The sequence below is a fragment of the Microcebus murinus genome, chromosome 11, assembly GCF_040939455.1.
Source record: "Microcebus murinus isolate Inina chromosome 11, M.murinus_Inina_mat1.0, whole genome shotgun sequence".
Taxonomy (NCBI): domain Eukaryota; kingdom Metazoa; phylum Chordata; class Mammalia; order Primates; family Cheirogaleidae; genus Microcebus; species Microcebus murinus.
This window is the reverse complement of record NC_134114.1, coordinates 40,531,262-40,545,285: the sequence shown is the minus strand read 5'-3', so window position 1 is coordinate 40,545,285 and position 14,024 is coordinate 40,531,262. Positions and strand designations below refer to the sequence as shown.

Here is a 14,024-nt window from a genome sequence, read left to right as displayed (position 1 = left end):
GCATTTTAATCCTTGTATCAGCCTCTGGTGGGTGTTGTTTTCCTCATTTTGCAGATGAGGAAAATGGTTCAGATTAACGTGTTTAACGTTATGCAGTATGGAAATTGGGCGCCACAATTTGTACCAAGTTTAAAGGCAAATCTGGATCTTAATCCAGATTCTTTTCTCCACACCACGTTGCTTCAGTAAAAAGAATTTAGGTATTGAGAGGGGACATGCTTATGCTTTTATTTCTAAGCATGATGTCAAACCAAAAATAAAGGAAGCTAAAAGAAAAAGCTGATAACTTAGATAAAAATTGTGCCTTTCATATGATTAAAAAACACCATAAAGTTGAAAAGCAGTGAAATGGAAAAACAATTGTACATGTACAAGCAAATTAATATTTATAATTTAGTATCTAATGTTTGATTTACATAATAAATATATCAAGAGTTCTTACAAATGACTAAGGAAAAGATAACTACAATTACTCAAAAAAATCAAAGGACATGAACAAACTAGTCATGTATGTGTATATATACTGGGGGAGGAGGATCAGTAATTATGTGAAAAGTTATTCCACCTCACCAAAAATCAGAAAAAATGAAAATAAAAATAGCAGTGATATGCCACTTTTTACCTAGCAAATTGTCAAAGATTTAAAAAGACTAAAAACCTAGATGAGGATATAAGAACTTGGCATTTATTTGCATTAACTGTATCAAGAATGAAAGTATGGCCTTTCTGGAATATAATTAAGTTGGTTTTTATAAAAACTTTAAAGTCTTTAATATATGCTTTACAAAGTTATTTTACACCTTGGAATTTATTTTAATAAAATAACAGGAAAGGGTCTTGCAATTTATAAAGATATAACAGAGATAATAGGTTTATAACCATAAAAAAATTGGAAACAACATAAATGCCTATAAATAAAGAGACTGAGAAAATAAATTATGTTATATCCATAGAGGGGAATATAAAGCCATTAACAATGATATTTATAAAAAATGATGACATGAAAAGATGTTCATAGCATACTATTGATAAAAATAAGAGGCAGATTACAAAACTATAATATCTCATTTTTGTCAAATAAAAAAGTATAATCAAAGGACAATGTCTGACAGAATAGACACAAAATGTTAATAATGTTTATTTTTAGGTGGTAGACTAATAGAAGATCTTTATTTTATTCCTTAAACTTACTCAGAGTATATGTTACTTTTCTAATCAGAGAAAAAAAGTACTCAAGGCTGGGCATAGTGGCTCAGGCTTATAATCCCAGCACTTTGGGAAGCTGAGGCAGGAGGGTAGCTTGAGCCCAAGAGTTCAAGACCAGATTGGACAACACAGTCAGACCTAGTCTCTACAACAAATAAAAATTTAAAAGATGTTTAAAAAGCTACTTAAATCACACATGTGATCCTTGCACTCTGGGAGGCCAAGGTGGGTGGATCGCTCAAGGCCAGGAGTTGGAGACCAGCCTGAGCAAAAGCAAGACCCCATCTCTACTATAAATAGAAAGAAATTAATTAGCCAACTAAAAATATATATAGAAAAAATTAGCCGGGCATGGTGGTGCATGCCTGTAGTCCCAGCTACCTGGGAGGCTGAGGCAGTAGAATTGCTTGAGCCCAGGAGTTTGAGATTGTTGTGAGCTAGGCTGATGCCATGGCACTCTGTCTCAAAAAAAAAAAAAAGCTACCTAAAATATGTACAAGGACTTCTCTCTAACCAGTAACATGTTTTCTTTCTTTTTTTTTCTTTAATATAAATTTAACTTAATTTTTGGGGGCAGGTGAGCTGTTAAACACTCCTTATTGGATTCCGACTTCCATGGCCACCGTCCTACATGTTTTCCATTATTTTCTTCTATTTTATTTTTCTTTTTTTGTGACACAGTCTCACTCTGTTGCCCAGGCTAGAGTACGGTGGCGTCAGCCTAGCTCACAGCAACCTCAAACTCCTGAGTTCAAGGGATCCTCCTGCCTTAGCCTCCTGAGTAGCTGGGACTATGTGCCACCACTCCCAGCTAATTTTTTCTATTTTTAGTTTTCCGGCTAATTTCTTTCTATTGGGGATAAGGATCTCATTCTTGTTCAGGCTGGTCTCGAACTCCTGACCTCAAGCAATCCTCCCACTTCAGCCTCCCAGAGTGCTAGCATTACAAGTATGAGCCACCTCACCCAGCCTATTTTCTTTCTTTTTTTTTTCTTTACTGATAACTAGGTGTGTTGCTTTGAAAATTATTTTATTTTATTCATTTAATGAAATATAAACAGGAATTTATCACATAATGGATTATTTTAATCTATTATGTAACATAACATTACAGTAGTTTAAGGGAAGAGAACTGTTAATAATATTTCTTGGCCAGCCGCAGTGGCTCATGCCGGTAATCCTAGCACTCTGGGAGGCCCAGGCGGGTGGATTGCTTGAGCTCAGGAGTTCGAAACCAGCCTGAGCAAGAGCGAGACCCCGTCTCTACTATAAATACAAAGCAATTAATTGGCCAACTAATATATATAGAAAAAAAAACTAGCTGGGCATGGTGGCGCATGCCTGTAGTCCCAGCTACTCGGGAAGATGAGGCAGTAGGATCGCTTGAGCCCAGCAGTCTGAGGTTGTTGTGAGGTAGGCTGATGCCAGGGCACTCACTCTAGCCTGTGCAACAAAGCGAGACTCTGTCTCAAAAAATATATAACATTTCGTGGGGGGAGGGAGGGAAAGGGCATTTATTGAAACCTTAAAATCTGTACCCCCATAATATGCTGAAATAAAAAAAAAAAAGAAAAGCCAGGAGGCTAATGCTTGAACAAGCACAGCATTTGAAAAATTTACATATAAAAAAATTTCAGCAAAATTCTAGAGGTCTATCCATTTTAGAGCCGATCTTTCATGTTTAGTCCAAAAATCAAATTTCACCCAACAAGTACTGTTATTCTGATAATGTCATAGAGTTCAACTGTCACCAGCAATCCTGATCCATATATTGCATTATAACATCCAAAAATAAATGAATATTTCATTAACATAAAAATATATATATATATAACATTTCTTTTGTTGATTTGTTTTTGTTTTTGAGACAGAGTCTCACTTTGTTGCCAAGGCTAGAGTGAGTGCTATGGCATCAGCCTAGCTCATAGCAACCTCAAACTCCTGGGCTCAAGCGATCCTCCTGCCTCATCCTCCCAAGTAGCTGGGACTACAGGCATGCGCCACCATGCTCAGCTGATTTTTTCTATATATCTATTAGTTGGCCAATTAATTTCTTTCTATTTATAGTAGAGATGGGGTCTCACCCTTGCTCAGGCTGGTTTTGAACTCCTAACCTCCAGCAATCCACCTGCCTCAGCCTCCCAGAGTGCTAGGATTACAGGCATGAGCCACCGCGCCCGGCCAATAACATTTCTTTAACCAAGCTCTATGCAAGAAATTTTCAATAAATTAGTTTAATTATCTCAGTAAGTATATAAGTATTAGCCACAAAGAGCTTAAGTACCTTGCTCCAAAATTATATTAGCCCAAGTATACAATGTCATGTAAACAAAGGTGTTCATTTCCAACTTATTTGTAATAGTGAAAACCAGAAGCCTAAATGTCCACCAACCAAGGAATAGTATTAAAAAATTAAGATATATCAATATAATAGGATATTATACACCTGTTCAAAAAAATAAGGTAAACCAATACATACAGACATAGATGTTCAATGCTTTGTTAAGAGGTAACAGTATGTGACAGAACAATATACTAATATATACCATGATCACCATTATGTTTTTTGAAAAGTATGTATATTTATATAGGAATGGACAATGCCTAAAGGATAACCTTTTAGTGTTCATCAAATCAGAACTTTTTGATGTTACATTATTTGAATATACTATTTTATAATAATTTAATGTTTAGAACTTAACTGCCCAAAGATCTGCAACTAAGAAGCAGAATAAATGTTTGTATAGGAAACATTTTTGAATCCCTCAAAACTAAATCTTGTGTTCCTCTTTTTTGTTCCCGTTGTAAACTCTGTGCTTGCTTCTATAAATAATTATCTACCAGTTTCTACCTCTACCTTAATCCTGGAAATATGTCCAGGGCCTTCCTCATCATTCTTCGTATACTTTTTATACTAAATTATAATTGCTTAATTTCTTAGCTGTCTCTACCACTGGACTCAAAGATCCTTGAAAACAGTGACTGGGCCAGGTGAGGTGGCTCACGCCTGTAATCCTAGCACTCTGGGAGGCCAAGGCGGGCGGATTGCTCAAGGTTAGGAGTTTGAAAACAGCCTGAGCAAGAGTGAGACCCCGTCTCTACTAAAAATAGAAAGAAATTAATTGACCAACTAATATATATAGAAAAAATTAGCCGGGCATGGTGGCACATGCCTGTAGTCCCAGCTGCTCGGGAAGCTGAAGCAGTAGGATCGCTTGAGCCCAGCAGATTGAGGTTGCTGTGAGCTAGGCTGATGCCATGGCACTCACTCTAGCCTGTGCAACAAAGCTCTGTCTCAAAAAAAAAAAAAAAAACAGTGACTGTGTCTTACTCATATTTGTCCATAGCAACCAGTACAGTTTCTACCACACTGAAAATTCTCCAAAAAATTTTTTAAACATAACAAATTTATTACATGCACACATGTGCACAGGAGCCATACAAATTATGAACTCCACAGTAATATTTGTTAAATGTATGGCTAACCACCCTTTGTCTTTGTGTTAGCCACATGCTGTCTGCAATTCTCAGATGCCCCTTGTTCTTGAACATTCTGTGCAAATATTGTTTCCTGTAACAAGATTGCCTTTCTCCTGCCCACTCTCTCTACTTTGCAAAATCTTGTTATTCCTAGGAGACCTGTTCAAATAACACACTATCAGTTAAAGCTCAAAACTTCTCTGGACTCGCACGTGGATTTAATCCCACTTTTATCACTGTTTTATCTGTTTGATCTCCTTTATGTCTCCTTTTCTAGAAGGTGAGACTCTAGTCAGGGATGCTGTTCTATGCATACCCTAGTCTAAGCCAATGCTCAGCCCATAATAGGCCTCAATAAACTGAGTTTCATTGAGTATTTATTGGGGCTCATTGTAGTCTCAATAAATATTTCTGGCTGTAGTATAGAAGCATCCAGAACCCACCAACTCCTATTCCCATGGACCAGCACAGCCTGACCAGTCTGAGTCGGCTGCCAAGGTGAAGAGGTCCCCCTTTACTCTCTACTCACTACTAGTTATGGCCCTGCTGTTGTGCTTTGGCTATTCACAGACCTTCTGACTTGAGGCTCAAATATCTTACTTGGAGAAAATCATAAACTCACAGAGCCTTTCTTCTTGGAATAAACTATTTGCACACCCATTTTTCTTCTGTCAAGTTTCACAATTTTGTGTTGATCTGTTTAATGGGTCCCTCTTCCCAATGGGGACAGTCCATTTCCATTTTGTTCACGGCTGTATCCCCAGCACCTGGCACGATGCTAGACAAGCTACCTGGAGGAATGAATGAATGATTAGTGAAAATAAAAAACATTGTGGCCCAGGTTCTCTAATTGGCACTCCCACCTCTGTGCTTCTCCTTCTGTGGTAGGAGATATGCAAGAACACCCTTAACATGATCACAGTTACCAGCAAAAATGTTTAAATGTTCTCTACAATGTGTGACTTCCAAAACACAGCCTCTGTGCATGGCATTTACCTACAGCATAAATGTAAACATGTATTAATAAATTGTTGAAGATAAGGTGAAGCCTAACATGTTGTAGTGTTTTTAAAGATTTGTAGGGTGGGGAGGGGGGCAGAAAAAAATAAATAAAAGATTTGTGTTCCCTTGGTCATCCCTTTGGTGTTAAAAAAAAAAAAATTGTGTTCTATTTCAATATGTTGTATCCTGCATCTTTATTCTTTTTTTTCTTTCTTTTCCTGGGAAGAGATGATGCTGACTGCATCTTTGGAAATGGAAAGGAATACAAGGAACTCTAGAGGTATAATTAACCCCACTCCCTGCACCTTGTTAAAAATAGAAATATGCTGGTGGGGCGCGGTGGCTCATGCCTGTAATCCTAGCACTCTAGGAGGCCGAGGTGGGCAGATTGCTCGAGGTTGGGAGTTCAAAACCAGCCTGAGCAACAGCAAGACCCCTGTCTCTACTATAAATAGAAAGAAATTACTTGGCCAACTAATATATATAGAAAAAATTAGCTGGGCATGGTGACACGTGCCTATAGTCCCATACTTGGGAGGCCAAGGCAGGAGGATCGCTTGAGCCCAGGAGATTGAGGTTGCTGTGAGCTAGGCTGACACCACGGCACTCACTCTAGCCTGGGCAACAAAGTGAGACTCTGTCTCAAAAAAAAAAGAAAAGAAAATAGAAATATGCTGTCCTTGTACGACTGACAGAGAAAAAAAAAAGGTAGAAATAGGGTGACACAAGGAGAAACAAAGTCCAGAGCTGGTTCAGTTTGCTGCCTCCTGATTCTATGTACAATAAACATTTGGGGATAGCGCTTAGGAGTATTCTCTGTAAGTTTATTAATAGTTGTGTTCTCTAGGTAGAGCAAAGTACACTGCAACTCCCAACCCCTGTTTATTTTTTTTTTTTTTGAGACGGAGTCTCACTTTGTTGCCCAGGCCAGAGTGAGTGCTGTGGCATCAGCCTAACTCACAGCAACCTCAGTCTCCTGGGCTCAAGCGATCCTACTGCCTCAGCCTCCCTAGTACCTGGGACTACAGGCTTGCGCCACCATGCCCGGCTAATTTTTTGTATATATGTGTTTAGTTGGTCAATTAATTTCTATTTTTTTTAGTAGAAACAAGGTCTTACTCTTGCTCAGGCTGATTTTGAACTCCTGACCTTGAGTGATCCGCCCGCCTTGGCCTCCCAGAGTGCTAGGATTATAGGCGTGAGCCACTGCGCCCAGCCTCAACTCCTGTTTCTAACTAGCATCTGGAGTGAAAGGAGTGAGGTATGGCCAATGAATGAAAAGAGAAGAGCAAAGGCAAGTAGTGGAATTTCCCTAGTGTTTAACCTAGTGTTTATCCTAGGTTTCTGAGTTCACTTTTGGGTGGTATCCTCCACTTTTAACTCTGAATATGCATTTTAAGAAAGGAAATCCGTCATATCCTTTAGAAACTTTGTTGAATCAATAGCTTCCCGGTGCAACCCTCCCAACCATTCTGTTTAAGTAAGTTACTACCTCTCATAACATTGAGCCTAATTGGCTAATGAACAGGTAGGGATACAAAGAAGCTAAAGGGTGTGATAAAAAGTCAACCAAACTCATTCCTGTAATGCTAGCACTCTGGGAGGCCAAGGGGGAGGATAGCTCAAGGTCAGGAGTTGGAGACCAGCCTGAGCAAGAGCGAGAGAAAGCAATTAGCTGGACAACTAAAAATGTATAGAAAAAAATTAGCCAGGCATGGTGGCACATGCCTGTAGTCCCAGCTATTTGGGAGGCTGAGGCAGTAGGATTGCTTGAGCCCAGGAGTTTGAGGTTGCTGTGAGCTAGGCTGATGCCATGGCACTCACTCTAGCCCAGGCAACAGAGTGAGACTCTGCCTCAAAAAAAAAAAAAGCCAATCAAAGGAAATTAGACATAGAAGTGAAACTAAAGAATTCTCATTTTGGTACTTAGTATTGAGCCTTGACGTTTCAGAATTGGAGTAATCATAGATCACTTCAACTTCAGTGAGACTGGAAGCTGTGTTCACACTAACTGGCTTTTGTTAAAATTCATAGGAATTAATATAATATTTGAGAAGCAACTTTTGATTATATTTTTACTTTTATCTTCCTTTTTAATTGTGAAAATAATACAAGCTGGTTATAAAAAATTTCCAACCGGGGGCCGGGCGCGGTGGCTCACGCCTGTAATCCTAGCTCTCTGGGAGGCTGAGGCAGGCGGATTGCTCAAGGTCAGGAGTTCAAAACCAGCCTGAGCAAGAGCGAGACCCTGTCTCTACTATAAATAGAAAGAAATTAATTGGCCAACTAATATATATAGAAAAAATTAGCTGGGCATGGTGGCACATGCCTGTAGTCCCAGCTACTTGGGAGGCTGAGGCAGAAGGATCGCTCGAGCCCAGGAGTTTGAGGTTGCTGTGAGCTAGGCTGATGCCACGGCACTCACTCTAGCCTGGACAACTAAGAGAGACTCTGTCTCAAAAAAAAAAAAAAAAAAAAAAAATTTCCAACCGGCTGGGTACGCTTACGCCTGTAATCATAACACTCTGGGAGACCCAGGTGGGAAGATACCTTAAGGCCAGGAGTTCAGGACTAGGCTGAAAAAGAGTGAGACCCTGTCTCTACCAAAAATAGAAAAAATGAATTGGGGCGTGGTGGCCTGTAGTCTCAGCTCCTAGGGAGTGGGAGGGCAAAAAGAGGGGCAGATAGGAGAATTGCTTGAGCCCAGGAGTTTAAGGTTACAGTGAGCTATGATGACACCACTACAGTCTACACTGGGAACAGAGCAAGACTGTCTCAAAAAAAAAAAAAAATTAAACTTTTAAGAACAATTGATTGTGATCCTTCTAGATTTTTTCCTATGCATACATACATATATATTTTACTAAAATTGGATTATACTATATATAACGTTTTGCAGTTTCTTATTTAAACTTGGTAATATAACATGAACATCTTTCCATGTCAGTACACTTAGCATTTTTTTTTTTTTTTTAGAGATGGGTCTTGCTCTGTCACCCAGGCTGGATCATAGGTCACTGCAGCCTTGAACTCCTGGGCTCTAGAGTTCCTCCGGCCTCAGCCTCCTGAGTAGCTGGGGACTTCAGGCAAACACCACCACATCTGGCTAATTTTATTGTTTTTTTGTTATGTTATTCAGGCTTGTCTGGAACTCTTGGCCTCAACTGATCCTCTTGCTTTAGCCTCTTGAGTAGCTAGGTTACAGGCATAAGCAACCATGCCTGGCAACTTATTATTATTTTTTGGAGGGGGGGTTGGTTTTTTTGAGACAGAGTCTCACTCTGTTGCCCAGGCTAGAGTGCCGTCAAACTCCTGGGCTCAAGCAATCCTACTGCCTAAACCTCCTGAGTAGTTAGGACTACAGGCATGCACCACCATGCCCGGCTAATTGTTTCTATATATATTAGTTGGCCAATTAATTTCTTTTTTTATTACTTATAGTAGAGATGGGGTCTCGCTCTTGCTCAGGCTGGTTTTGAACTCCTGACCTTAAGCAATCCGCCTGCCTTGGCCTCCCAGAGTGCTAGGATTACAGATGTGAGCCACCTACCCAGCCAATTTATTATTTTTAAAAATCATGTAATAGTCCTTTGAAAGAATTTACCTTATTTAACTATGCCTTATAGAAGGACATTTAGGTTGTATCTAATTTTCCTCTTATAAGCTATGTAGTAATGAACATTTCTGAATTTAGAGAGTGTATTTGGAAAGGAAGGAGGGGGAAGTAGTGGAAAAATTATAGTAATATGCCAGTGGGTGAATCATTGAGCTAAGGATGTAGTTTAAAAGTAAGATATGGTGAAATGACATTATTTATTGATCACTTATGATGAACCAGGTCCTAGGTAGATGTGATCCATGCTGCCATTTGCCTTAACAGTCTTACTACTTTTACTTTGATAGACTCAGATTAATCTGGATTCCACATAGTAATAGAAAGAGCATAGTCTTTGGAGTTAGACCAGGGCTTGAATCCTAGCTCAATTAAATTCAGATTTATTTTCTGTAATATTAGATGCTGTGCTATCTGTTGAGGATACAGAAGCAATTAAGACACAGTTAATGTCTTAATTCTTACAAATTCCTACAGCCTGAGGGACAAAACTGACATAATATCTACTTTGTTCTCTGCTGTGTCTTACCCTGCTTACCAATAGTAGTCTTTCAATAAATATTTGTCAAATGAATGAATATCAAGACTTTGTACCAAGTGCTATGTTAGAAGCATGTACAGGGTGCTATCGGGTGGCTTTCCAAGAAGAAGCCATAAAAGTTGAGTCTGGCAAGTTGAATAGAATTCCAGGAGGTAGGGCCATCCAGGTAGAAGCTGTTGCACAGCCAGAGGTGCAAGGATGAAAATAAGCCAGAGTAAGGCATTTCCAAAGATGCAAAGAGAAGTGACTGTCACCACCCAGGCTGCTGGGAACCAAGAGAGGGTTGAGATCACATCACAAGGGCCTCAACGGCTGTGCTGGGGAGATTAGATGTTTATCCCGAGGGCTTTGAAAAGTCTTATTTTAGGCCGGAGAAAGACATGATTGGGTTTATGCTTTCGAAAGAGCCTTCTCATGACTCATGAGCCTCTGGAAAAGAGATAAGGAAAATGAGACTCCAGGAAGAGACAGCAGCTAAGAAGCTATAGCAGTAATCCAGGTGAAAGATGATGGTGGCTGGGACCACCCTGGCCGCCTTTCAGTTTCTCCTGCACACCATGGTTCTCCCTGCCGAAGGTCATCATGAATACTGTTTCTTATGCCTAGAACACATGTCCTCTCCCACTTTCTGCCACCGACTCTTACAAGCTTTTAAATCTCAGCCTAAATGTCACCTCAACTCCATAGGTGGCTGTTCTGACCTCCTACTTCCCCTGTACTCTCCCTTATAACACTGATCTTAATTACAAATCAGTTATTTATAAGATTTTTTTATTGATATCTGCCTCATGCACTGGACACTAGGTTTCATGAGGAACTGAATGAGTGAATAAATGACTGGACAGGGAGAGGTGAAGCAACAAGAACGAATCACAAAGAGGATATAGAGCCGAGGAGACCCGGAGTGGTGCTGCCAAAGCCCTGGTGGAGACACTAAGGTCATCAGATTTGAAATATTTAAAGTGGTTTTAAAACTATTTCAGCAATGCAGACAATGAAGTGCGTTGTTGTGGGCGATGGTGCTGTTGGTAAAACATGTCTTCTGATATCCTACACAACCAACAAATTTCTATTTGAATATGTCCTGTTTTTGACAACTATGCAGTCACAGTTATGATTGGTGGAGAGGCATATACCGTACTCTCGGACTTTTTGATACTGCAGAGCAAGAGGATTATGACAGATTATGACCACTGAGTTATCCACAAACAGATGTATTTCTAATCTGTTTTCCAGTGGTCTCTCTGTCCTCATTTGAAAATGTGAAAGAAAAGTGGGTGCCTGAGATTACTCACCACTGTCCAAAGACTCCTTTCTTGCTTGTTGGGACCCAAACTGATTACCCATCTACAACTGAGAAACTTCCCAAGAACAAACAGAAGCCTATCACTCCAGAGACTGCTGAAAAGCTGGCCTGTCAAGTGTGTGGTGTGTTCTGCACTTACATAGAAAGGTATAAAGAATGTATTTGACCAAGCAATATTGGCTGCCCTGGAGCCTCCAGAACTGAACAAGAGCCACAAGTGTGTGCTGCTGTGGACCATCTATCCAGAGTCCTTTCTGCACAGCTGGTGTCGGCATTATACTAAAAGCAATGTTTAAATCAAACTAAAGATTAAAAACTTTAAATTTGTTTTTGCAATAATGGCAAAAAAAAAAAAGAGGGTATAGAATTCAGAGACTGTTGTGTTTAAATGTCTGTGAATGCTGTGAGCTAGGCTGACACCATGGCATTCACTCTAACCTGGGCAACAGATTGAGAATCTGTCTCAAAAAAATAATAATAATAAATGTCTGTGAAGATAAGACAGAAAAAAGTCGATGATGACCCTGGTTTCTAATAATTTGGGCACTTCGGTGGATGCTGTTGGCATTCCCTGAGTTTGGAAACAGGCAGAGAAACAAGCTAGTGGAACATGGAAATTATGAGTTCAGTTTAGGACATTATGTTATTGTGAAATATATATTTCATCTTCTCCTCATTTCCTGATGTACAACTCCAGAAACCCTCGGAATCTCTAAAGTGATTAAGTGTGTTTTTGTTGACTGATGACTGGGAACTCGTGGATAGTCTCAGGGTGGGAACTGGTTGCCTAAGGGACCAACCTTATGATTAGAGGGTTGGGATTTTTCAGCCCCACCCCTGGAACTTCCAGGGAGGAGAGAGGGGCTGAAGGTTAAATTGATCACCAGTAGCCAATGATTTAATTAATCATGCCTGTGTAATGAAGCCTCCATAAACACCAAAAAGGACAAGTTTTGGGGAGCTTCTGGGTAGCTCAACACATAGAGATCCCTGGAGGTGATATGTCCAGAGAGAGTATAGAAGCTCCTTGCTCCTTCCCCTATACCTCACCTTAGGCATCTCTTCTCCTGTATTCTATGTAATATCCTTCAAAATAAACCAGTAAATGTATTTCCCTGAGTTCCATGATCCACTCTAGCAGATTTATTGAACCCAACAAAGAGACCTTGGGAACTCCAATTTATAGCTGGTCACTTAGAAGCAGAGGTAAAAACAACTTGGGGCTTGCTGTTGGCATTTGAAGTGGGGGGCAGTCTTGTGGCCTGGGCCCTCAACCTGTAAGATTTGATTCTCCAGGTAGGTAACCTCAGAACTCAATTGAATTAAAGGACACCCAGGGCCAGGTACGGTGGCTCATGCCTGTAATCCTAGCCTCCCTAGCACTCTGGGAGGCCAAGGTGGGTGGATCGCTCAAGGTCAGGAGTTCAAAACCAGCCTGAGCAAGAGTGAGATGCCATCTCTACTAAAAATAGAAAGAAATTAATTGGCCAACTAAAAATATATAGAAAAATTAGCTGAGTATGGTGGCGCATGCCTGTAGTCCCAACTACTCAGGAGGCTGAGGCAGTGGGATTGTTTGAGCCCAGGAATTTGAGGTTGCTGTGAGCTAGGCTGACGCTATGGCACTCTAGCCTGGGCAACAGAGTGAGACTGTCTCAAAAAAAAAGGACACCCAGCTGTTGCCCACTGAAGAATCCAATGCAGAATTTTTTTTTTTTCTTTTTGAGGACTATGACCCAGAGTCATACCTAAGAAGCCTTGACCAAGTGGACTCTCCAATGCAGAATTGATTGATTGTTGGTGGGGAAAAATCCCCACACACTTCTTGATGACCCAAGGTCACAGAAGTCTTCTGTGTGGATTGTTTTTTTTTTTTTTTTTTTTTTTTTGAGAGAAAGTCTCACTTCTGTTGCTTGGGCTAGAGTGCGTGGCATCAGCCTAGCTCACAGCAACCTCAAACTCCTGGGCTCAGGAGATCCTCCTGCCTCAGCCTCCCGAGTAGCTGGGACTACAGGCATGTGCCACCACGTTGCGGCAGTGTGTACAGCTAGTGTTACAGCTCTTGACCAGGAAAGAACTGAGTGGCACACGAAGAATCAGAGAACAATCTTTATTCTTGAGCAGTCTCAACACAGCTAGTGTTACAGCTCTCTTTGTATCTTCCGATCTTCTACCCCCCTTCCTTGTTCTCCTTCTGCTTTTATACTATTGGTAGGGCTCAAAAATCATCCAATCAACTACAAGCTTTAACATCCAATCAGCAACAAACTTTAACATCCAATCAGCAACAGTGGGATTCAAAAATTACCCAATTAGGATCATGCGACCCGGCGTGATGATAGGAGACTGCTGAGCACCAAGCACCCCGGACGTTGTGAGCCTGGGGCATTCCAGCACGCGGGCCCCAGCGGCATGCCTTCCAACCAGCCACATGCAGCGCTGGCCAGGGAGGCAGCAAGCGGCCACATCCCGGCGCCTGACATTTTCCGCATCAACCATGCCCGGCTAATATTTTTTATGTGTGTATATATATTTAGTTAGCCAATTAATTTCTTTCTATTTTTAGTAGAGACGGGCTCTCGCTCTTGCTCAGGCTGGTCTCTAACTCCTGACCTTGAGCAATCCACCCACCTCGGCCTCCCAGAGTGCTAGGATTACAGGGGTGAGCCACTGCACCCGGCCATGTGTGGATTGTTGAGAGAACAGAAAAAGCACTTTTGTTTTTTCCTATATCCATGGAGACATGTAATGAGACATGTAGTGAGTATGAATATCAGACCAAAAACTCATGTGGGCAAGAAATAAAACTCAGGTAAATTTCCACAATAAGCTCTAAATTCCAGCGTTAACTTCAATCAACTTAGGTTTCCACCTTG

General features: G+C 40.7%; 1 pseudogene; it reads left to right on the top strand.

Annotated features, from left to right (window-relative positions):
* Nucleotides 1–10,827: 10,827 nt before the first annotated feature.
* On the top strand, nucleotides 10,828–11,444 carry LOC105877309 (cell division control protein 42 homolog pseudogene; annotated as a pseudogene).
* The last annotated feature ends 2,580 nt before the right edge of the window (nucleotides 11,445–14,024 follow it).